General features: G+C 37.4%; 1 protein-coding gene across 2 annotated transcripts in view; it reads right to left on the bottom strand.

Annotated features, from left to right (window-relative positions):
• Nucleotides 1-643: 643 nt before the first annotated feature.
• Nucleotides 644-8,214, bottom strand: part of CSTF2 (cleavage stimulation factor subunit 2) — a 32,227-nt gene continuing 24,656 nt past the window's right edge. For both annotated transcript variants that reach the window (XM_080652007.1, XM_080652009.1), the window contains one exon: nt 644-3,483. The gene's annotated coding sequence lies outside the window, so the exon portion shown is untranslated. The remainder of the gene's footprint in view (nt 3,484-8,214) is intronic.

Raw genomic sequence — 8,214 nt, 5'->3', positions numbered from 1 at the left:
GTAAAGAAGCTGTGGTACATTTACACAATGGAATACTATGCAGCTATAAAAAAATATCTCACCCTTTGAGACAGCATGGAGGGACCTGGAGAGTATTATCCTAAGTGAAATAAGCCAGACAGAGAAAGACAAATATCACATGATCCCACTTATATGTGGAATCTAATGAATAAAATAAACTGACAAACAAAATAGATCTAGAGGCATGGAAGCATCAAAAAGACTGACAAATCTCAGAGGGAAGGAGGTGGTTAAGAGATTAACCGAAGAACTTACATGCATTGTCCTTGGACACAGACAATAGTACTATGAAGGCCTGAGGGTGGGGTTGGTGGGGGGGCAGAAACACAGTGGAAGAGGTCAATGGGAGAAGGAAACTTTTGTAATACTTTTAATAAAGATAATTTTTTAAAAGGAAACTAAGAACTTCAGAAGTCACAATAATTGCAAAGTCCATGGAGCCTTTCTTCAGAAAATAGCCATAAATGATTTTAGAATGCTATGACTATAGCAAGGCCTGATAGCAGAGGTGGATGACAATTTAACCCCAGGTGATTTTGTTGATTGCAAGTGTTACTTTCACCTGGACTTTGGGTCATATTCTCCCCTCACTCCCACCATAAAAAAAAAATTCGAAGTAGGGTGCTTTTTTAAAATAAAATTTTATTTAAGAGTTAATGACAAAACACAATAAGCATAAATAAAACATAAAATTACCAAGAACCCCATTTCTATATACATTATGAACATTCTTACTGTTATTTTTAAACATGGTCTTAACCAGTGTGAACAGCTATTATGCTATACTTATTTTTGTTTGTCAAAAAAAAAAGGATTTTTTTCTTTGCTTAATGAATATATCTTTTGTTACTTTATCTGGGCTCTCCATTTGGGAAAGAAATTCTTGAAAGTATGCTAATCATAACTGAAATTGTATAACTGAGAGTCAGCTAGAGTCATTAGCTTGCATTGCTCTGTTGGAAATAATTGCAAAAACTTGAATTTGACCTTAGGACAATTTAGTCAACAGGGGCTCTTTATCGCCATTTTTATTACGGGGGTTTATTAATCTCTAGTTTTAAGAAAAGATAATTTAGAATTTTGATAACATTTTTTTTTGCTCCACATACTTACTCATTAGGGAATCATTCCCATGACATAAGCCAAATGCCTTTTTTTCTCCTGTCAAAATGCTTTTTATTTCTTCCATCCTCCTGGCTCTGGGATGTTAGTAGTCACAGTGAATCAGTAGAAGGAAAGACCAGGGCCCTTAAAAGAGGGAAAAACCCCACACTTCATTGTGCCCAAAGACAATTCAATCCATCAGATTTAAAAGACTGTTTCTACTGAATTAGCATTATAGCACCTATTTCTTTTTCTTCTTTTAAGTGACCAAAAATGAATAAATGATTGTTTCTAATTATCCAGAAACCTGTATAACTTATAACTTGAAGTATTAGTAAGACCGATTTTTCAGTCACTAGTCTGAACAAAATAAAGGTAAGTCCAGAACTCAGGGTAGTGAATTATGTTTTATGTATTAATTGGACATTAGTAAAAAGTACTAATGGATGTTTCTATAGGAATAGATTGGGGTACCCTTACTGTTGCCAATTTCCTGGATTTCAGCCGTTTAAATTTAATAAGGCTTTAGAAACATGCACAATGGAACCTTGACAATATGGTTGTTATTAGACAGCTGCTGACCAAATGATAATTTGGTTTTCATCAATGAGTTTGGTTTGGAACCTTAGTATTCCTTGAATATCTTATGAGGTCCCAATGAGAGGCTTTACTCTTGATCTCAATGTCTAAATTGTACTGACACTTCCAAGATATGACTGCTGCTAAAAATCAACATATCAAGGTCTAATAGCGGTCACCAACCGGTGGTCCGCAGACCACTGGTGGTCCATGAGGTCCGAAAGGTTGGTGACCGCTGGTCTAGAATATTCATGAAAGTAGGCAGAAAAGGTAATGATAATAATAAGTCCTACATATAATCAACATCCAAGCCCAATTTGGGGCTGTGCATGACACCTAGAAATCCCCTAAGCTGTTTTGAGCAAGTTTTTCTTCTTAGGTTGTAATAGGAAGTATCTTATTCAGCAAACTCTTGTAGTAAATGTTTATATATCAGAGTAGAAAATCCCTCAATTTCAATGTCTCTCATAAAGTTGATTATCTTTGCATTTTTTTGCTTGATATATAAGCAATATGCTATTACATTCTCTAAGCCTATTGCAGGCTTTAATTCATTTGACCATAATCCTAATCTGGGGGTAGGGTTCTGAGAATATAAATAGGCTCGAGTAGTTCCAGTGGAACTTTACTAATTATTAAGGCACCTCATAACCTCTTGAGGCTGGCCTGATGGAGAAAAATCATGTTCCTCCTTAATGCTACTATGAGAGAAGGAACAGTAGGCTGAAAGAGCCATAAGTCAGAGCTAGGGCACTACTTATGTTCATATCCATCTGCAAGGAAGCAGGCAGGGGAGACAACCATATCTATCTGCTTGCACTCTACATTTGGTCCTCTTAAAATAAATAGGAATGTAAAAGTTTTAAGATTTTCGGTTTTAATTTCCCAGAATAAATCTGGTTACAGGGTAGGCCTATAGGTTAGTGACTATCTAAAAGGTAGGATGAAATACATTTTGTGCATTTGATTGCTGTTCAGTTTTTATTTTATCTTGAACATGTGAAAAATTAGTGGATTTTGTAACTTTTACGGTTGACTACCTAGACTGAAGGGTTTTAGAACAGACAAGGAAATGTCCACAGTCTTGTGTGTTGACACACTAGAACCAGTGGCTAATACATTTTTGTCTTAATGCTGAACTATGCATGTGAATAGACCTACTATTGACAAAAAATGCATTTTGATACTTGGATTTTTATAAACTAAATACACTACTCTGCTAGGCTCTCTGCTTTGTTGGCCTTTTAATCATATTATATCTCTAAGCACATGTTATTTTCTTCCTGTAGACTCAGAAGTTCTAGCAAGTTCTCAAAGGGCAAATCTTATTATTCCCACAGGAAGTAGACTAAGTAGAAACTAAGTTTCGGAAAACTTTGTTTCAGAGAAATTCTCAAATAGAATAAAGAAGAATAAATGGTTAACTTAAGAAGAAAAACAGAGCTATGGCAATATAACATTGAAGTACAATATTGCAGTAAGGGTAGAAAATACATCTAAGGTTTCACCCTTGGTATTCAGCTTTTTAAAGCAAAAAGTTCATGTGTATCAATTTGCAGTATACTAAAACTGTGCTCAAAGTTTATTTCAAGTCACAGAAAATATACAAACTAAGACAACAGAATGATCTAGTTTTGTTCTGAGAGAGGTGATGGGAATCCTCCACCTGGCACCAATTTGAGTCATTCAAGGGTTAGGATGTAGAAGTCATCTTTTTGCAACATTTCAACAAAGTTATGGAATTATTTTCCATATTTGTTGCCAGGTATTTTTGAAAACCTGTAAGGAAAAGTTGGGAGAAATCCATTAGAATTGGAGACAAAGTTCTCTTCTCCAAACACCAGGAAAAAAAATTAAAAAGTTGGGGAGGGAGACTATGCACAAGAGCAAAACATCAGGGGCAGATTCCTAAGGTGTCTGCCTCCTGCCTCTCAAAAGTAATCATCCTTTACAGCAGGGCTTCTCAACTTCAGCACTACTGACATTAGGGGCCATATAAGTCTTTGTTATGGCGAGATGTCCTACACATTACAGGATGTTTAGAAGCAACTCTGGTTTCTATCAGTGAATGCCAATAGCATCATCCCTCTAAATCTGTGACAACCAAAAATGTCTCCAGACATTTCAAAATGTCCTGTAGGTGGCAAAATTACCTGTGGTTGAGAAACGGTGTTCTAATGGCAATGGTATATAAGCGTGTCAGTGATAGCAGAGATGGATCACAGGTAGTGAGGTACACAATGGAAGGAGAGCCAATACTTTGGCTACAGCATGCACAGATACCAGCAAATAAACATTAAAACCTTGCCTGTGTAAATTGCACAGAGAAAGATTAAAAATGGTGGCAGATTAGAAGGATGCTGCATGGACATGCTCCCAGGAACAAGCTGGAATTACAACTGAAATATGGAAAGGCTTCCTGAATAATTAATGGAAAACTCACAGAGAGAACCCTGATACCCAAGGACCAAAGGAGGAGACCGCATACAGACTGGTAGGAGGGGCGGAGGTGCAAAAGGGCTGGCCGGGCACCCATAGACAGCAACTGAAGTCCCGGAGAGATATCTCAGCTGTGGGGGGTGCCACTGAGAACTCTGGGATCTGATCCCGAAGCTGGTCTCCCCAGCAGAGAGCACCAAACTGAGGAGGGTACCCACACAACATCTAGCTGTGAAAAAAAGCAGTGGGGTGCTATCTGCCAGGGAGTGGCAGCTGGAAGTTCGGGAACCCTCTTGAAGGGCCAACACACAAAAATTCCCTGTGGAGCCACACACCTTGTGCTCTGGAAGAGGGAGAGTGAAGTGGACTGGAGCTATGAGAGCAGAACCCAGGACTGGGGACTCGGGGGAAAGAGCTCAGAAGGCAGACACCCCAAGTTTCCTGGGCTGCATCATTCCCTCACACAGTGGAGGACATCTTTCACACATAGACATTTGCCTTGCCCTGGGGCAGTGGTCGGCAAACTGCGGCTTGTGAGCCACATGCGGCTTTTTGGCCCCTTGAGTGTGGCTCTTCCACAAAATACCACGTGCGGGCGCGCACGTACAGTGTGATTGAAACTTCGTGGCCCATGCGCAGAAGTCGGTTTTCGGCTCTCAAAAGAAATTTCAATTGTTGTACTGTTGATATTTGTCTCTGTTGACTAATGAGTTTGCCGACCACTGCCCTGGGGGAAAGATAGTTGACACACCCTATTGGAAACACCTTGCCCTGAGACCACTTAAGAGATTAAAAATAACAATTGGCCTCCAGGCAGAAACAACTGCCCCACACTGTTGAAAAAAAACAAACTCTCTCCACACCTCAGGATGATTGCCTGGGGGCAATTCAAGCTGGAATCCTATTAGTCTGTAGACAGAGTAGGTCTCTACAGGCTTTGAGTCTTTCCCTGATCCAATTAGTCAGAAACAGCCTTTAACACTGCCCTGCACTAGAGATTGAGAGGTGTAGAGGATCTACCTAAAACATAGTCACAAACTGAAACAGACAACCAAAATGAAGAAACAAAGAAACAACCCCCAAATGAAAGAACTAGAGAATTCTCCAGAAGAGATAAATGAAGCAACGATAAGAAATTTATCTGAAACAGAGTTCAGAGTAATGATGTTAAAAATACTCAACATTATAAAAAAAGATATAGTAACTATGAAAAAAACAGTCTGAGATAAAAAATGACATAACACAAATAAAGAACACATTGGAAGGAATACACAGCAGAGTAGGGGAAGCTGAGGATCGAATCAGTGAATTAGAAGACAGAGTTGAATTTTTTTAAATATATTTTATTGATATTCCACAGAGAGGAAGGGAGAGGGACAGAGAGCCAGAAACATCGATGAGAGAGAAACATCGATCAGCCGCCTCCTGCACACCTCCCACTGGGGATGTGCCCGCAACCAAGGCACGTGCCCCCGACCGGAATCGAACCCGGGACCCTTCAGTCCGCAGGCCGACGCTCTATCCACTGAGCCAAACCGGTCTCGGCTAGAAGACAGAGTTGAAAATATCACTTAGAGAACCAAAAAGAAAAAAACAATTAAAAAACAGGAGGACAGCTTAAGGGAGCTGTGGGACAATGTGAAACGTAACAATATTAGAATAGTAGTAGGTGTGCCAGAAGAGGCAGAAAGGGAGAAAGGAATAGAGAAGGTGTTTGAAGAAATAATGGTAGAAAACTTACCTAACCTGGTAAAGGAAAAAGTGGCACCAGTTCAGGAAGCACAGAGAACCCCAAACAAGAAGAACCCAAACAGACCCACACCCAGACACATCATAATTAAAATTCCAAAAATTAAAGACAACGAATCTTAAAGCCAGCAAGAGAAAAGAAAACTATTACCTACAAAGGAGTTCCCATAAGGCTGACACCTGATTTATCATCAGAAACTCTACAGGCCAGAAGGGAATGGCATGAAGTACACAAGGTAATGGAAAGCAAGGATCTGAGACCAAGATTACTATATCCAGCAAGGCTACCATTCAAAATAGACAGTCAAATAAAGAGCTTCCCAGACAAAAAAAAGGCAAAAGGAGTCCATCACCACAAAGCCAGCATTACAAGAAATGCTAAAGGGAACACTGTAAGGGATTGCTGAGAAGAAGAAACAGAGACAAAAACCTAGCCATACAGAATTAAAATGGCTATATATAAGTACCTCTCAACAATAATCCTAAATGTAAATGGATTAAATGATCCAATCAAAAGGTGTAGGGTAGCTGAATAGATATAAAAACATGACCCAACTATATACTATCTACAAGAAACCCACCTCAAAACAAAAGATACACACAGGATGAGAGTGAAGGGATGGAAAAAATATTTCCATGCAAATAGAAAAGAAAAAAAAGCTGGAGTAGCAATACTCACATCTAACAAAGTAGACTCTAAAAGCATCAAGCTAAGTGAAATATGCCAGTTGGAGAAAGATAAATATCATAAGATCTCACTCATTTGTGGAATATAATGAACAACATAAACTGATGAACAAAAATAAGAGCCAGAGGGGAGAAAATATTCTAGAATATATTAGAAGTAATCCTGTTATTTGCAGATTTTTAATATTTCCTACAACTTTTACATCATACTATGTTAGTACAGTTTTGGTAATATTATTTATACTTAAAATCCTTTTATTCTTAAAATATTAATGTTTATTGCATGTAATATTATTTTATGTAAGGTCACTTTTCTTGGTGTTTATTGCATGTAACCTTATCATATTTACAATAGTTTTTCTAGAGATATTAATGTTTATTGCATATAACATTATATTTAAGATAGTTTTTCCTGAAATATTAATGTTTATTGCATGTAACATTATTGTATTTAAAATTCTTCTTGAAATAAAAAAACTGAAAAAAATAATAAAAGGTGTTTGGGGAGATGTGGAGAAATTGGAATCCTATGCACACTGTTAGTGGGATATAAAATGGTACACCATTATGGAAAGCCATCTGGCATTTTCTCAGAAGGTTAAGTGGAGTTCCTGTATGACTCAGAAATGCCTCTCCTAGGTATAAACCCAAGATAAATGAAAACATATGCTCACGTGTGCATGAATGTTCTCATACACAAATGTTCTTAGTAGCATTATTCATAATAGCCAAAAAGTAGAACTCAATGTCCATCAACTGATGAATGACTAATTAAAATGTAGTATAGCCATACAATGGATTATCATCTGACAATAAAAATAAGTACTGATAGGTGCTACAAGATGGATAAACCTTGAAACATTATACAAATGACAGAAGCCAGTCATAAAAGACAACATATTGTATGATTCCATTTATATGAAATGTCCATAGTAAGCAAATCTATAGTAACAAAAAATAGATTAGTGGTTGATTATAGCTGGGGGAAGAAATATCTGGGTACAGGGGGTGATAACTAAAGAGTATGGAATTTTTTTTGGGGGTGATGAAAAGTCTTAAAATTGATTGTGGTAATGATTGCAATTCTATGACTATACTAAAAACCATTGAATTACAAGCTTTAAATAGGTAATTTGTATGGTATGTGAATTATATCTCAGTAAAATATATATAACCTGTGGTCTCCCTGGATTGAGGTATCAGGGGAGCATGAGTAAAGGAAACGAGGAAACGGGATCAATTGGCTAAGATTTGATCATGTTGAAGCTGGTACCTGGAAGTTTATTATTCTAGTCTCCCTACTTTTGTATATGTTTAAATTTTATATATTTAAAATAAATTTAACAATTAAAGCAATAAGACAAAAATAATAAATTGCATAGAGCTATATGCACACAACACGCACATACACACAAATCAACATAGGTTTTTAAAAATGGTAAAATTGAGTAAGGTCTGTAGTGTAGTTAGCAGTAATGTGCCAATGCTGACTTCTTGGTTTTGTACTGCAGACCAAAAAGCTGGAAGGATACATAAGGTACTATTTTTCTAACTTCCTGTGAATTTACAATTATCTCTATAATAAAGAGCCAGGGTGTTAACGACCGATCATGACCAAAGGCTGACCATCTGGAA

This window comes from Plecotus auritus (genome assembly GCF_963455305.1).
Source record: "Plecotus auritus genome assembly, chromosome: X".
Lineage (NCBI taxonomy): Eukaryota > Metazoa > Chordata > Mammalia > Chiroptera > Vespertilionidae > Plecotus > Plecotus auritus.
Note: the sequence above shows the minus strand (reverse complement) of the source record. Positions and strands in the feature narration are given on the sequence as shown.